We start from the raw sequence: 16951 nt of genomic DNA, 5'->3' as shown, positions 1-16951 counted from the left end.
TGAAATGGATGCACCCATGTGTGTATGGAGATTGGTTCCAACAGGTGAATGCAAGAAAGTACAATTACATGAGGTCAATGGGTAGTACCTTGGGAGGAACAGCACAATGTATTTGAATACAACACCTGTGGTGGGAGAGTACAGTAGTTGTCTAATTTGCAGGAATACATTTAATGACAGTCTAGAGAGATTTTGAGAATGTGAAGGTGAGTTGCACTGGACAGAAACTGCTTGCTAGACGATATGGAAGAACAGTAATTTTGTAATTTTTTAAGCTCTATTGATGTATAGTTACTCATGTTGCTCATTTACAGCAAATAGATTTCTGTATACTTCCTATATAGTACAAGACCCACGACCATAGTAAAACATCTCTTAGATTGTCTGTCAATCCTGCTGAATCCATGCAAGTAAGTGTAAGCTTTTGCTATGGTGCAACCTGGGAAAGGGCTGCACAAGTTTATCAAGCATTTTGTCAGTTCTACTAAGCTCTTATGCAACTTTCTTCACTGTACTAGTGAACACCGTAAAAGGATTACCATATACGTGCTGGCCAAGTGTCATGCACACAGTGATTCAATGCACTCCCTCTTCTGTAATGTTAAATATCATGTGTTAAAGCTGTAGGAATGATTGGTGTTTTTGTTTTTAAAAAGAGCTGCATACATTAAAATAAATCATTCATCAGTGGTCTGTTCTCTTCTTTCCCACAGCATGGTTTTCTCATTCCATACCAGTACAAATAAAATATAAAGAATAATAGATCAGTGTGTGTGGCATTATGCAAGAGGTCAGACAAGATGATTATAATGGCCTTAAAATCTGTGCATATATGAATATCCTATGACAATGGTGCTAATGTGCTGATAGCTATTTGTGTTCTTTCAATTAACAAGGTTTCAATATGAAAAAATACCTTTATTCTGAAAGTACCTGGGCAACAGCCATGTTTAGCAGCAATAATATTAAGAAAAGGAGTACTTGTGGCACCTTAGAGACTAACCAATTTATTTGAGCATGAGCTTTCGTGAGCTACAGCTCACTTCATCGGATGCATACCGTGGAAACTGCAGCAGACTTTATATACACACAGAGATCATAAAACAATACCTCCTCCCACCCCACTGTCCTACTGGTAATAGCTTATCTAAAGTTATCATCAAGTTGGGCCATTTCCAGCACAAATCCAGGTTTTCTCTCCCTCCAACCCCCACACACAAACTCACTCTCCTGCTGGTAATAGCCCATCCAAAGTGACAACTCTCTACACAATGTGCATGATAATCAAGGTGGGCCATTTCCTGCACAAATCCAGGTTCTCTCACCCCCTCACCCCCCTCCAAAAACCACACACACAAACTCACTATCCTGCTGGTAATAGCTCATCCAAAGTGACCACTCTCCCTACAATGTGCATGATAATCAAGGTGGGCCATTTCCAGCACAAATCCAGGTTTTCTCACCCCTCTACCCCCATACACACACAAACTCACTCTCCTGCTGGTAATAGCTCATCCAAAGCCCTTGAGGAATTCCACCATGATTTCAACAACTTCCATCCCACCATCAACCTCAGCCTGGTCCAGTCCACACAAGAGATCCACTTCCTGGACACTACAGTGCTAATAAACAATGGTCATATAAACACCACCCTATACCGGAAACCTACTGACCGCTATTCCTACCTACATGCCTCCAGCTTTCACCCTGACCACACCACACGATCCATCGTCTACAGCCAAGCTCTGTGATACAACCGCATTTGCTCCAACCCCTCAGACAGAGACAAACACCTACAAGATCTCTGTCAAGCTTTCTTACAACTACAATACCCACCTGTGGAAGTGAAGAAACAGATTGATAGAGCCAGAAGAGTTCCCAGAAGTTACCTACTACAGGACAGGCCTAACAAAGAAAATAACAGAACACCACTAGCCGTCACCTTCAGTCCCCAACTAAAACCCCTCCAATGCATTATTAAGGATCTACAACCTATCCGAAAGGATGACCCAACACTCTCACAAATCTTGGGAGACAGGCCAGTCCTTGCCTACAGACAGCCCCGCAACCTGAAGCAAATACTCACCAACAACCACATACCACACAACTCAACCACTAACCCAGGAACTTATCCTTGCAACAAAGCCTGTTGCCAACTGTGCCCACATATCTATTCAGGGGACACCATCACAGGGCCTAATAACATCAGCCACACTATCAGAGGCTCGTTCACCTGCACATCCACCAATGTGATATATGCCATCATGTGCCAGCAATGCCCCTCTGCCATGTACATTGGTCAAACTGGAGAGTCTCTACGTAAAAGAATAAATGGACACAAATCAGATGTCAAGAATTATAACATTCATAAACCAGTCGGAGAACACTTCAATCTCTCTGGTCACGCAATCACAGACATGAAGGTCGCTATCTTAAAACAAAAAAACTTCAAATCCAGACTCCAGCGAGAAACTGCTGAATTGGAATTCATTTGCAAATTGGATACTATTAATTTAGGCTTAAATAGAGACTGGGAGTGGCTAAGTCATTATGCAAGGTAGCCTATTTCCCCTTGTTTTTTCCTACCCCCCCCCCCCAGACGTTCTGGTTAAACTTGGATTTAAACTTGGAGAGTGGTCAGTTTGGATGAGCTATTGCCAGCAGGAGAGTGAGTTTGTGTGTGTGTGTGTGTCCCCGGAAAAAAAAAAAAGGGGGGGGGTGAGGTGAGAAAGCCTGGATTTGTGCTGGACATGGCCCACCTTGATTACCATTCACATTGTAGGGAGAGTGGTCACTTTGGATGAGCTATTACCAGCAGGAGAGTGAGTTTGTGTGTGTATGGGGGTGGAGGGGTGAGAAAACCTGGATTTGTGCTGGAAATGGCCCACCTTGATTATCATGCACATTGTAGGGAGAGTGGTCACTTTGGATGAGCTATTACCAGCAGGATAGTGAGTTTGTGTGTGTGGTTTTTGGAGGGGGGTGAGGGGGTGAGAGAACCTGGATTTGTGCAGGAAATGGCCCACCTTGATTATCATGCACATAGTGTAGAGAGTTGTCATTTTGGATGGGCTGTCACCAGCAGGAGAGTGAGTTTGTGTGTGGGGGACGGAGGGTGAGAAAACCTGGATTTGTGCTGGAAATGGCCCAACTTGATGATCACTATAGATAAGCTATTACCAGCAGGACAGTGGGGTGGGAGGAGGTATTGTTTTATGATCTCTGTGTGTATATAAAGTCTGCTGCAGTTTCCACGGTATGCATCCGATGAAGTGAGCTGTAGCTCACGAAAGCTCATGCTCAAATAAATTGGTTAGTCTCTAAGGTGCCACAAGTACTCCTTTTCTTTTTGTGAATACAGACTAACACGGCTGTTACTCTGAAACCTGAATAATATTAAGCAGCAGTCTAAGTGAAAATAGACGTTTGAGAGACCTATAACCATACATTTCTCTTTTATTAAAACTGATTATGTGTAAAATGTAAATGTAAAAAAATTCTAAGTATTAGTTCCACATGTAAAATAGATTTTGATCCTTTTTATAGCTCTCTTGGGTTGGTAAAAATGTTCCATTGGAATTCTAGTGAGAACTCTGGCCATCTTCCCAATGAAACATGGAATGTAAAACAGATGAATACTTATTTTCTAACAATAAGGCAAAAGTGGGATACCAAGCATATTATTAATTTCAGAGATCCTGTTGCCTTATGGCTTATTAATCTGAAGACTGAACTGGCATTCTGAACGATCCTTACCAGGGGGACCATTCACTTCCATTCCAATATATATATATTGCTCATCATAAAGAGAGTTTTCCTAATTTCCCACTACTCTTACAGAAGAGAAGTTATTTAGATTAGGGATGACTTTAGACTAAAAAAATTGAACACTGCCAGGTTGAGCCACTATGAATCATTAGATAAAAGCAAGATTAAGGATCTGAAATATAAAATGTATAAATTCCTGCAAAATGACCAAACTATCTGTGCAGAATTTAGGTACTATGGAGAGAGGTGCTACCAAAAAAACCAAAAACAAACGAACAAAAACACAACAACAACAGCCTCTCAAGCTTGGGCAGTATTTTTTGCTGACTGCTAGAGCCCACAAGATACTTCACACTCCTACTAGTTTTTATGCTTCTGCAAACCTGTTCAAAATAAATCAGTCTTCTGCAAACACACTGTAAAACCAGCTCCGATTTAATGCTGAACTTACAAGCCTTTTAGAACATTAAGTAAATTGAGTTTGATTCCAATCAAAGCCAAACCTTTGGTAGGTTCAGATATCCCCAGTGGATATGCTACCTTATCAAATAGGATTCTGATTAAGTAGATGCAGCATAGTATCAAATGGAGTCAAGCCAAGCCGGTCATGTTATTTTCTATATTATTTGTTAACAAATCTTTTATTGTTAGAGAAGCATCTGAACCACAAAATTTAGCTCTAAATTTAAATTCAAAGGTGACAAAATTTAATGGGGGTGGAAATGGACCCTAAGCACTTATTGAGAAAAGCTCTTAATGTTCTCATTGAATTAAATGGGATTTAAGCATATGTTTAAAGTAAAGCATATTAAGTGCTTTCCTGAGTACCGATGCTTTCCTGAACTGGGTTCTAAGTTGGAGTGATAGATACATCCCTGAACTAGCAGAGATGTCACTAAGCAGACAACGTTCTGAGGAGCAGAGAAATACCTCTGCTTTAAAAGTCTATGAAAGTCCTCTTCACATTATCTAATTAAGTATGGGCCTGAATCAAGATGCTGGATCATACTTAATTAGATAATGTGAAGAGGACTTTCATAGACTTTTAAAGCAGAGGTATTTCTCTGCTCCTCAGAACGTTGTCTGCTTAGTGACATCTCTGCTAGTTCAGGGATGTATCTATCACTCCAACTTAGAACCCAGTTCAGGAAAGCATCGGTACTCAGGAAAGCACTTAATATGCTTTACTTTAAACATATGCTTAAATCCCATTTAATTCAATGAGAACATTAAGAGCTTTTTTCAATAAGTGCTTAGGGTCCATTTCCACCCCCATTAAATTTGATGGCAAAATTTGATTTCCGTGGGAGCAGGATCAAGGACTAAGTAGCAAATGGAAAACTACATGCAAGTCGTGTAACAAAAATGGATGCAATAAAACCATCAAAGCTAAAACCACTCAACTCTTGTGAGACAGTAATTGGCATTTAACACATTCAAGGCTTTTGCTGTTTTGTCATCAGTTGGTGACACACACTTTTAGACTCATTTACTTTTAACTGATAGATATCTTGTACAAAAACTAATTAAGTCTGCATCATTCCATATGTACCTTCAATGAGCTGCCCATCATATTGTAGCCTCTAGGTCTTTCTGTACTAGATCTATTAACTTGCTTCCATTTACTTACCCCACAATTAGAACAGGAGTACTTGTGGCACCTTAGAGACTACCAAATTTATGAGTCTCTAAGGTGCCACAAGTACTCCTATTCTTTTTGCAGATGCAGACTAACAAGGCTGCTACTCTGAAACTTACCCCACAATTGTTATTCTTCTGTTAAGGAGTTATGAGTAAAAGAAATAAATACGAGTAAATAGGTTGTCTTCAGTTATCTAGGCAAGTAGCACCGTAGCCCCACTGCTCCAAGTCACTAAAACAAGAAATAAAAATAGGCTTTGATTTATCATTCCCCTTATCCACAAGGAGCTAAGAACCAAATTTGGCTGTTGCATAGCAACCATGGTTGTCTCAGTGCTGGGGCTGTGGTCTCATCGTCTCAGGTAAATCAAAATGAGACATCAGCACTCCTGTCTCCTGCTTGTGTTGTATTGGTATATTGTGCCCGTGTTCCTCATTTTTTAGTCTCTGGTTCTCAGTATCTCTCTCTCTCACTGGGTTTCACAGTATATGTTTAATGTAAATTAAAACACCATTGCCACCAACAGCCAGACTGCATTGCAACAGAGACAACTTCAAGGAGAGGGGGAGAAGGGAAAAAAGCAAAAGAACCTACTTCCTCCCTCCCACCTCAAAAATCCAGTCACCATTTCTCCCCAAATCAACTCTCCTTCTTGCTACCCCACCCAAACTCTATATTTTATCATTTAAAAGGAGAGTAAGTCTGAAATGGAATAAAGGGGGATGCAGAGACAGCACACATCTGCCACTATCAATCAGAGGGAAGGGACTCAGGGTGTCCTGCAAACCCACTTTCATTCAGGGATCCCTGTGCCTTGAGACCTGTCATACCCTTGTACTAAGTCCAATGGGAGAGGAGCTGTCATGTACTCCCCATACCATTGAAACCACTGCCCACATCAATGGAGAGGAGCTAGAATCCTATGTACTATCAGCAAACAGTTTAATGAGTTCTATGAATTTGCATAAAACATCATGAATTTCATGCAAATTTAAAATCTACTTTAGTTTGGGTTTTTTTGCCAGCGAAAGTTAGAAGGGATGTCTTCTGCTGCACACGGTGACTGTATTCATTGATATGTTTTATTCCTGATCCCCCTTCAAACCTGTAGAGAATCTGATGAAGCTGGAAACCAATGACATTTAAATCACTCTTCTAGGGCATCGAGTCCTGGTGTGGGCTTTGCTGCATATATCTGTACCAGCTTACAGTAATAGCCCTCTGGGGCTGGAAAATATTCTACAGAGGAATCTTCCCCTTCCTTTCTTCTCCATATCCATATCTGAAGTATAGTGAATCACATCCTTTAAAACAACCAGTGTGATTGTGTGCATGTATATGACCCTACACTCACCCACACATACAGGCCAAGAAAAAACTCAAGCAAAAAATTCCTGTGGGAAACTGTTAAATTATCACTGCGTGAACATTGTAAGTTATTAGAAAGATTGTAGTAGAAAATATGGAGGAGTGATTGTCTTGATTTCCTCCAATAGGAACTACTTCATATCAGCCCATAAATAAGCCAGAATAATTTTCATTGTTATGCCAGTTTACAGTTCTCTGTATGGAAAAATAAAGTCCACTATATTTCAAGAAAATAGTGTATTAAAATAAATATTTATATAGAAAATGGATGTCTTGGGTGTCTTTTCACTATGTTGATGTTTACAGGTCTTGCAAAAATCAGATTTAGACAGGTAATCTTGTTTCCATCCAAAAAAGAAAAAAAATCACAGTATTGAAACATCCACGTCATTTATTGTTATGCATCAGTGTTCATCACAAACTATTATGGGAATCTATAAAAAGGTCTGATCATCAGGTTATTGCTATAAATCATGGTCCATCAACTAAACAGAGGTTCTTAATCTTACAGAACTGTGTCCTGGTAGTTACTGGATTTATCTTTAAACAATGATTTAGCAAAAGTTATAATAAAAACTTAGTGGACATGCTATAAATTACCCTGAGAAACTGTAGAATAGAACACCTGTGAAATGTGCCAAGTACTGGATCCAGCCTCAGTGAGATCAGCCAAATTCCGGGTATAAACAGCAACAGGTACTGGAGGCATTATTCTGTTCAAACACTCATTTTGCACCAGTGTAACACCACTTATTCCTGACTTATATGTGTGTAAGTGAGAAAGCCAAGTTCTGCTCCCCTACAAACATGGTGCCAATTTCCTACACCTGGTGTAAATACACCAGTTTATACCAGAAGATGGTCTGGCCAAAGGTGTTCAGAGAATTAAGGTTTTCAATAACCTTAGGTTTCCATATAGTTCTGTCACTGTGATATCTGGGGTCCAACCATCATAGTAAATTAATGTTAGTCTTTTGCTTTTGATTTGATTACATTACATAAACCTACCACACAATTTGTTATACTTTGGTGTAATTGGTATATAAAAGACTTAGAACAATGGGAAAAGAATCCAGAGGGTGTATTTGCAAGACAAAGTATAAGGAAGCTTGCAGAGCACCTTAAAACACTATGCCTTATAATAGCTAGTACAAATAAATAACACCCATTTGAATCAACTTATGAACTTTTAGTATAGTTAAAATTAAATGTTTATGGCATTCACTGCTCTACTACTAATTAAAAGTGAAAATAATAATACAAAATGTAATAAATACTTTAGCTTATGAATTGACAACTCTAAGAATCAACATTCATTACAAACTGTAAGCTAGGACTGTCACTATGAGGATTTTCCTACATCTATTCTATTGTGCTCTTATGCAGCTTTATATCTTAATGCAGCAGATTAGTGACTAATTTAATTCATATGGTATAAATAACAGAGTACCTCTTCCTCAAGCACTAAAATTTAATGAACACTGATCATGAAAAATAATTCAAATATGGTATCATCATCATCAAGGGAGTCTTGGATGCTCAGCACCTCTCAAGATCAGACAATCTGAAGAGCTGTGGCCTCACCATTATAAAAAGCCAGGCAGTCTTCCCACATCCCCAATTCATTTTATTGCTGAAAGGAAATAGGATTGTTGTTTCTGTGGGGGAAAAGATTGCATATGAAAGTGGAGCCGAGCAGGATATACATACTCTCTTCAAAAATCTGGATTGTCTGCTTTACAAAGGTCCAAATGCAATTTGGAAACGTTGGAAGGCCACAATTCAGGTAACATTATGTTTTGTGAATCTGTTCATACATCCCTAACACCGCCTAGTGCCCTGAACCTTTTCAAATGACTTCATACAAATACCAAGCTATCTATCAGTCCACAGATACTTCAGATAGTATTTTAGCTACAACCCTTAATTTGTCAAGGTTCAAAAAGAAAATCCTTGGTCTCAGATACAACTGGGAAACCTTTAAAAATGATCATAGAGGATTTATTTTATTCTTTTCAGCAGACCTTTTGTGCCAAATATTAAAATATTGTGTTTATATTTCTGATATACATAGCAGGTTTCACAGTAGCAGCCATGTTAGTCTGTATCTGCAAAAAGAACAGGAGTACTTGTGGCACCTCAGAGACTAACAGATTTATTTGAGCATAAGCTTTCGTGAGCTACAGCTGACTTCATCGGATGCATGCAGTGGGAAATACAGTGGAGAGATTTTATATACACAGAGAACATGAAACAATGGGTGTTACCATACACACTGTAATGAGAGTGATCAAGTCTTTATTCAAGCCTAGGAGTGGATATGTCATTACACAAAGTAAAACTATTTCCCCATGTTTATTTTTCCCCACTACTGTTCCTCACACGTTCTTGTCAACTGCTGGAAATGGCCCACCTTGATTATCACTACAAAAGGTTTTTTTTTCTCTCCTGCTGGTAATAGCTCACCTTACCTGATCACTCTCATTACAGTGTGTATGGTAATACCCATTGTTTCACGTTCTCTGTGTATATAAAATCTCCCCACTGTATTTTCCACTGCATGCATCCGATGAAGTGAGCTGTAGCTCATGAAAGCTTATGCTCAAATAAATTTGTTAGTCTCTAAGGTGCCACAAGTACTCCTTTTCTTCATGTAAATAGCATCAGTCAGATTGCATTCCACAAAATGACATGTGTGACATTACCCAAAATGTATGTGTCACTGAGTGAAGTGCCAGCTGGAATGCTAAAAAATTTTTCATTAAAACACCAACAAAATGTAATGGAAAAGAAATTATAACTGAAAATAGTTTTATGTGAAATAGATAATTCTGTACACTCACTACACTGTCCTTTAAAAGACAACTAGCTCAGAGAACTATTGTCAACAAGTAGAATCTCCTTTCAATACTCTTAGGCTAAAAAAATCAAGTAATAGAAGCTTCATCTAGTACCACTATGGCAGGTGACAACACCTCTGTCCATCCTTTATTGTAACAGATAGATCTGTACCTATCTTTTTTATTTACGGATTAGCAATTTTGGAACAACTGTTCACACCTAGAAGATGGCCATGTTAAATGTTAAAATGACTTTTCTATGTGCCTTCCAAGTTATGCAAAACTGTTGAGCCATAATCACACAAACCCAGGTGGATTGTCTCAAGGAAAAAGGCCCTTATCCAGTCACATTGTGTTCTAATTATGAAATCCGGAGTCATGGCAGGGAGACAGCTTTTTTATTTCCCCCCCTCCTCTCTGCATTGGCAGGGAGACAGCTTTTTCAAAGAAAGCATCTAGGTGAACAAAGCCTTTTTGGTGGAAATGCTACACTCTGCACAGCTGTGCAGTTGGACTGCTGAACCGCCTTGGGTCAGCTTTTTTAATGTCATTGTTATTTAGGGTGACCAGACGTCCCGATAAAATCGGGACTGTCCTGATATTTAGTTGTTTGTTCCGTGTCTCGACCGTACATCAGTCGGGACGCCATTTGTCCCGATATTTTGCTTCTGCAGCACTCCAGGTTTTGGGTTTTTTTTTTTGCTTCGGCAGCACTCCGCCCTTATATATATATATATATTGGCTTGGGGCAGCTAAAAACCTAGAGCTGTCCCTGGTGGGGGGGGTGAGCCTGTGGCTGTCCCCCCCCACATGTCCTGATATTTTGTTCTTGTCATCTGGTCACTCTATTGTTATTAGTATAGCAGTATCCAGAGCCCCAACCAGGCAAAGGCGCCATTGTGATCGTCGCTATAAAAGCAAATACAAGAGAGAATCCTGATCATGAGTTCACCCCAGCTTTTCTCCTCCTACTTAGAGGGACTGATGATTAGAGCGGCACAAAAAATTCTGGACAGTTAATTTGCTCAACCATACAGTTTCAGGTCAACCAAAACTATTTGTTTCAAGCTGGTCAAATATTCTTCACGGAGCCAAAAACGTCAGTAATGTCAAAATGAAACATTTTCTTTAGACTTTCAGGCATTTTGACAAAGGCATGCAAAGGATTCCAAAAATGCTCAGAGGTGTAGTGGGCACATTAATTTTTGAATGTCAGGACTTGTATGTTAAAAATGTGTTTTTGTGGAATTATTTTGAGTATAATATTTGCATTTAATATAAAAATATAGGATGGCATGTTGGACCCTCTTCATTTAAAAAATGTATTTCATTTATAATGATAATGAGTTTCTGAAAACCTGTAGAGCATACAACACTCCCAAAGGCATGAAGTTTGCAGTATGTTTAATGTCTGTTCTTTTAGCACACATAAATGCTTAACAAGTCCTCCCTGACCTCAACAAGAAATCTAAATTAAACAGAGGGGTTGGGTGGCACTGAAATAGGGTCCCTGGATACAATTCAGATTCAACCCCCTAAAATAGGACCCCTTTCAGAACTAATTGCTTTGGGTGTCAACTAGTTTGCTAGAAAGGCTTCCTAAACTTTAATCTGCTGATTTGTATGGATTTTCACTACAGTGATCACTCAGTCTATGGTGGAATAATTACTAATTATTCTAACAGTTATTCTGTGAGTCAACAGAAATGGAATTACTAAACTAATTCCACCTACATCAGAGGAGTGATCGGACATAAATGCACATACAGGTAAAACAAACATTTAATCAAAAATAGTGTTCACAATAATTATACTTTCACTTTTGAATAAAAGAGAATATTTACAGCTTAGTTCATTGTAAATATTGTTCGCTTCCACAAAAAGAATGAACTAGAAAATGTAACACTAACATTGCAAAATGCAGTTTATATTTAATCTACATGGGGGTCAATACACTCCTACAGCACACTAAGAACACCCCTGTAGGCAGTAGCTTAATGTACTTTGGAATTGAACTAAACCCACGTGGGCACTCAGTACACTATAAGAGTGTCCACCTAGGGAGTTAGCCCAGAGTAACTAGTGAACTAGCCTAACTAACTGTGCACTACTTCCTCATGTAGACAAGCCCTTATTCTCATAAAATTAAATGTTGACAAATGTTACTTTTTTGTTGTGTCATTAGCTGAAATTCACACAGCATTTATTTGCAGATGAGTGAATTGTAATCACACTTTAGAAGAACAAAAATGGCCAGACCAAAATATTTCTTCTGTCTGTAATAGTGCATTATGAAAACAAAGAATATATAAACTATCTTATTTTTAGGAACCATTTGTTGGATTTCTTTTCAGAAGTGGATAAAACTGAACCTGAGAGACATCACAAAGTATTTGTACTAGTTTGGGTTAATGTGCTGCCCTCAGAGCACCTTGTTTAAACAACTGTTTTGTAAATTTTTTAAAAAAGAATTAAATGTTGGGTATTTGGACTTTCCTTACCACTGCACCTCAGTATTTTTGATGCATTGAAGGTATACAAACAGTTCTTTCACCCCTTCCACTCTACCACATCTTCTATGTTATCTTACAATGCCACATGGAGTTAACTCAGAGGACCCTAACATATGAGAAATATCAATACATCAACTGTTCTCCTCATCGGACATCATCAAGTGAGCCATGTGTCATCTCACAATGACATATGGAACTGAATTCCGGAATAAACACAGTGGGAAATATCTACATGCAAAAACAGTTCTGCCAATCAGAATGAAGTATTTCTTAAACTCTCTTTACTTTTACAAAAAAGTGAAATTAAACTAAGACATGAAACAGAGCTGGCTACTATCTAATACTCCATTTGTTCAGTAGATGCACAAATTCACCACACTACCCTGTATATATTATTAACTCCTCCAGAAATGGCTTATGACCTAAAATAAATTGGGTTTTTGAGTCAAGAGAAATAGCACGTAGAGTGTTGAAATTGCTCAAAGCATAAGTTACAATTTAGAACATTTAACAAAGCAAGAGATGGATGGTAAGAGAGCAAGTTTTATATGAAGAGTTGGCTGGCATTGTCTAAATGAAGTTAGTTGCCAAAATGTTTTCCCCACCAATAGCGAGTGTTAGATTTTGAGATTTACATAAATGTGAGCCTGATAGACAACTACACTAAAAAAAGTGGAGATTGGCAGATGAACTTAAGAGATGGAAAAATAACATCCCAACATGAAAAAGAACCTCCAGAAAGAAAATGCAACTCAAAGGGCATGGTAAAAATTCTAACTATTCACAGGCAGGCTGTATGACAAGACACTTTTAAAAATTATTTTTAATTCTGTGTACATGGTCTAGGACTTACTGATTTAAATTTTAAAAATAGCCTCAATTAACCAGAGTTAATTTAAGATGTTAGTTTGCCATTTCTGTGTGTTCAAACCTTTGTCTCCATACAAAATACCAGCACAAAAAGTACCAATTTGGATAATTCCTGAAATGTTGGCTTTGAAAAATACAGATACCCTTAATTGTCTAATTCACAAACAGAAAATTAGCCTGTGGAAGTCTCTTTAGAAATTACCATTATATCAGAAACTTTTGAGAAATACATTTTGCAGCTTTTGGGGCTGACTGAACAAAATAGTAACAGATCTATTCCAGGGTTTACTGTCAAAAATTAAGCCATTTATAAAACAAAATGCTGCAAAACATTAAGTTACCAGTCCATCAATAAGCACTAATAAAGCTGCTGAGATACTTTGTTCACTTTCTAAAGAAAACATACTGGGGAAATAGAAGGCATAGTAAATTGCCATTGCAGCATTATTGCGGGTAGCTTTCTATTTCAGTAAATTATATTGACTATCAAACCCGCAAGGAGTCCAGAATTATTATAGCACAGTGGTTGCTACATTATACCGATGGTGAGAATTCCCTTTCTGAACATCCATTTTCATTTGCTTATAGTGTCCTCAGATAGACAACAAAGAATATACCGCAGTTGTTCATGGTTGCCCATCCAAGTTTGACAGCCACCATCTTGGCCAACATTGGAGACTGAACTGGTGACACCCTGGGGAAAAGCATGAGTTTCTACAGCTTGAGCTAGAGAACCACCCTCCACAGCTGGCATTTGTAACATTCACATCCTCTGGTGATTTAGGTACAGAGGAGGACGCATAATACACCCTCAACAGTGAGTGACACTAGTAGAAAGGCCAGATTCTCACCTGCTGTGCTGCTTTTTTTTTTGTTTAGTGTTGCTGCTTTGCTGGCAGGGCTTGCCAGCACATTTTGTTACAGTGTATGCTGGACCAAAACCAACAATAACAAAATTAAGTATGGCAAGGAGGTGCCTGTTCTCTTTTCTTTGCCAGAGACATATGTGGCTAATTTTGGAGCATCCATTAATTTAAATACCTTCATTAGTAGATTTTCCTCAAGCTCAAGGAGGAGGAGGGGGAAAGCATGCAGTGATGTGCATAACCTGGACGGGATAATTAACTTTTGATCAAACGTTCATTTTATTAATATTTACCTAGGCATTCCAGGATACAAATTGTCTTTACTAATGGTTCAGATCGTCAGTCATACTTTGAAAAAGAAGGAAGTAATTTACTGTGAATAAAACAGGCAGACTTCAATATTTTAATTCCTAACTAGCAGATAGCATTTGGAGCTAATATGAAGGGCAAGTTATCTCTAGGGATCTCCATAAACAGGTGAGAAATGGTAGTGGGTGGTCACAGTTCTGTCTAATTTTGAAACAGGAGATGGAACCATTCCCACTCCCCCCCTCCCCCGGGTTTTAAAATATAAGCAGAGAAAATACATTTAGTAGCAAAACCAAGTGTGTCAGCCACACACTGAGTTACTTTTGTCATTACACCCCTCCACTGATGTCTAGCACAAAAAGTTGTTGGATGCTTAACACTTTTCAAAATCAGGCCACTTGTTTAGGTGCCTAAATACTGATTATTAAACATTCATACTTCAGTACCATCTAAAAGCTACTATCAGGTTCGGTCCCATTGTGCTAGATGCTGTACAGACATACACTAAATGACACTTCTTACCTCAAATAGCTTACTGTCTAAGAGAAGACATAATTGTTGTTTGAGACAAACCAGGAGCAGGGTGCGGTCAGAGATACAAAGGGTGGAATTCGCAGACAGTCAGTTGTAATGATCACACAGTTCTCCATCTGTCTACCAGTAATGGGTATACTTCACTGAATGCTTTATGGATGAAATGTGTTTTGAGGAATCAGTTAGAAGAGAACAAGGTAACAGCTTTAAAGATTTTGATTAGGAGCTTTACAGTTCATCTGAGACAGCATGGGAGAGAGCACAAAAGTGCTTGCCAGAGACTGAACTTCAGCAACCCTTAAAAAAAAAAAAGCCTTGGCCAAAGAAACCAATTGTTTGCTTTAAAAGATAACAAGAGTCTGATTCTCCTCTCAGATAAGGGCTTAAACACTAGTTTAAGTCAGGAGTAACTACCCTACAATTGCAATGCTGCAAAACTTGGCATAAGTAAGAGGAGAATGAGGCCCTTAGAGTCTGGAAGCCATGCTTCTGCACAGTTCACCTGAAGAATTAGAGTCCAGATCAGTCACAATTTTGGTAAACAGTGAATAGGTGTCACTTAACAAAGCTGGTATGTCTTTGGTGATCAGGGCCTTCCAGAATTCACAATCATGGCGACCCCAGGCCCAACTCCATACTTTTCAAGAGTCTCCATAACTTGCTCAGAGTCAGAGAATATTGTCTCCCCTTTATAGTTTAGTATCAGGACAGCAGTGCATATTGCAATTTTCTTGACTTCCCTCACTGTATAACTTGGGACTGAATGCCCCAGTGTTATCTCAATTAAGATTTGCAGCTCTCATTTTAGGCTTTTTCAGTAAGCCCTCTGTCTCTGTTCTACATGCAGCAGGAACAGGAAGAGAGTCATCTTGACCCAATAATCCTTTAAGGAAGTTTAGTACAAAATCCCCCATAGAGCCTTTTTTTTGAGACCCCTCTGGGATTCTATTTACAGAGTCGTTTTCATGCTGTGTTTGAGATACTTCACCCACCCCCGCCACTTTATTTTCTCCATATATTAGGTCATTACCAGAGCCTTCAGTAGAGTAAATTCTGCTCTCTTCTACTGCCCTTCTTGATGCAAGCTCATGATGGATTTCTGCACTGGGGAGATGTCAGCTTTTAATGCCACAGTTTGGCCAGCTGAGTACGATTTCAATTTTTGAGTTCTTTACAAAGCAGCAGTATGCTACTAACAGCCTAGTTATTCTTTATGGATAGTTGCAGATCTTTGCCTTGTCTCAGACATTTCCCCTAAAAAAAAGTGCTGAAACCAGAGCCCAATATAATTTTGGACAATACATTTTGAGCTTTGGCAGATTGAAATCCCCACACCCAAAAATGCAAATCAGGGCCCCAAAATTCTACAGCATCACATTTGCCCGCTAGGCAGATCTTATACAAATGCTAATGCCTTTTTTTCTTGTACATATTAATACTCATAAAAAGAACAGGAAAAGGAAGTTAATATTGTTGGACTACAGCAAAATTAAAATAAGCAGCGAGGAGTCTGAATCATTAAATACATTCACCTCAGGAAGAAAAATTTAGAGAGTCTCAGTATGGTTAAACTGTTAAAATTACAAGCTATCATTTTAAATTGTAAGGGGCATACAGATCCTGCTTGCAGGCTGAGGAGTTACAGGAGGAAACTGTGAGTTCTGGATCTGTTTGGGCAGTCTGCAAAGAGCTAGCCTACAGCAAGGTGGGTTGAGTTATGCCTCTCTGTTTGAGGTAGCAGCCTGCTATGTCTCTCCCTATTTTGTGGTTATTGTATGTTATGGTTCTGGATACTAGAAACAAAGTAGTGTAACATTGCAACCTTTCAAAAAGAGCATGTTTTGGGTTTTTTTCCAATAATTCATCTGAGCGTATATCATAAACATAACCATTGGGGATCGTCAAACCACAGAGTTCAAGGTTTTGTAAATCTCAACCTCTGAAGTTGTTTGCGGGATTGCAAAGCTGATTTTATGTCCAAACACATTTGTATTTATCATTTTACTCTAACCCACTCTCTTCTTTCCAGAGTTATTCAATTAAAAGACAAGCATGTTTCTCTAGCTTTAAAGGGGTCTTAGGCTGGGCACCCAAAAATTCCAACACTCAAAATCACCAGTCACTTTTGACAACGTAGGGCAGACATATATAAGTTTCGAACTATACTCATTAGAAATCTTACAAAAATCATGTCTGTCATTCTAAAAGCCAAATTTCTGCATTTATTGCTCAATAAGGTAA

The sequence above is a fragment of the Lepidochelys kempii genome, chromosome 7, assembly GCF_965140285.1.
Source record: "Lepidochelys kempii isolate rLepKem1 chromosome 7, rLepKem1.hap1, whole genome shotgun sequence".
NCBI lineage: Eukaryota > Metazoa > Chordata > Testudines > Cheloniidae > Lepidochelys > Lepidochelys kempii.
This window is presented reverse-complemented; position numbering follows the sequence as displayed.